We start from the raw sequence: 1,065 nt of genomic DNA, 5'->3' as shown, positions 1-1,065 counted from the left end.
TATTTAAATCCAAAAATTATGTTAACCTTACTTCCATGGCTATACCATGTGACTGAGTCCCTTTTTCCTTTCAATTTCAGGAAGTAAGCAGAACCAGAAAAGAACCTGCCTAGAATTAGGGGTGTCTGATATTCATCATTCTGTCTCTCTACTAATATATTGTCAGTGGGAGGAATGATACAATAGGACACCTGGGCTTTTGAGATTTAACACATCATTGGTGATTAAGGTTCCCAGGATTTAAGCAGAGTCTCAAAGGTAAACGGCCTTCATATTTTCATTGCACTAGTGAAAAAAGAAAATTTTTTTTGTTAATATGGAATAATTCACGAATTTCTATGTCATTATTGCATAGGAGACATGCTAACCTTTCCTGTATCATTCTAATTTTTGCATATGTGCTGCCAAAGAAAGTACCCCCTAGTAAAAATACTTATGTCCCTTCTAGGAGCAGAGTTTGATTACTGGGTCAAGTTTATCAACTGATTCTTCCTTTCAAATGTATTCTTTCCAGTTTTTCTAGGATATTTTTATTTCCAAGTTCAATGTCAATCTCTGACATCTATTGAAGCTGCAATCTTCTTTAACATTATGCCCATGAAGCTAAAGATGAATATTTGTTCTAGTGCTGTTTCTGTTTCCCTACTTTTGTAACAGAAAAGAATAAAGGCCATGAGTGATTTGATTCAGAGCTTTGAAGTTGACTGGAAGATGGAATTCTTCAGAATGACTTACCTCTTTAGTCAACCAACTTAGGAAGATCGTACAAGAGCTGAAATGTCAACTCAATTGGGATATGTGATAGAGAAATAATAGTGGTGAGATTAGCTATATTTTTAAATAGAAAAACTAGGCTGCAGGATATTATACACTACTTTTACTTAAAATTGAAAGCAACCTCGGGACGGCTGGGTGGCTCAGCAGCTGAGCGTCTGCATTTGGCTCAGGGTGTGATCTCGGTCTGGGGATCAAGTCCCCATTGGGCTCCCTATGAGGAGCCTGCTCCTCCCTCTATGTCTCTGCTTCTCTCTGTGTCTCTCAGGAATAAATAAATAAAATATTTTA

General features: G+C 37.1%; 1 non-coding gene across 1 annotated transcript; it reads right to left on the bottom strand.

Moving 5' to 3' along the window:
- Positions 1-310: 310 nt before the first annotated feature.
- On the bottom strand, positions 311-417 carry LOC112927625 (U6 spliceosomal RNA). The gene has a single exon (XR_003236580.1). It is a non-coding gene; the product is annotated as a U6 spliceosomal RNA (small nuclear RNA).
- Positions 418-1,065: the final 648 nt, after the last annotated feature.

The sequence above is a fragment of the Vulpes vulpes genome, chromosome 12, assembly GCF_048418805.1.
Source record: "Vulpes vulpes isolate BD-2025 chromosome 12, VulVul3, whole genome shotgun sequence".
NCBI classification, from domain to species: Eukaryota; Metazoa; Chordata; class Mammalia; order Carnivora; family Canidae; genus Vulpes; species Vulpes vulpes.
The sequence above is the reverse complement of the archived record's forward strand: the minus strand, read 5'-3'. Positions and strand labels throughout refer to the sequence as shown.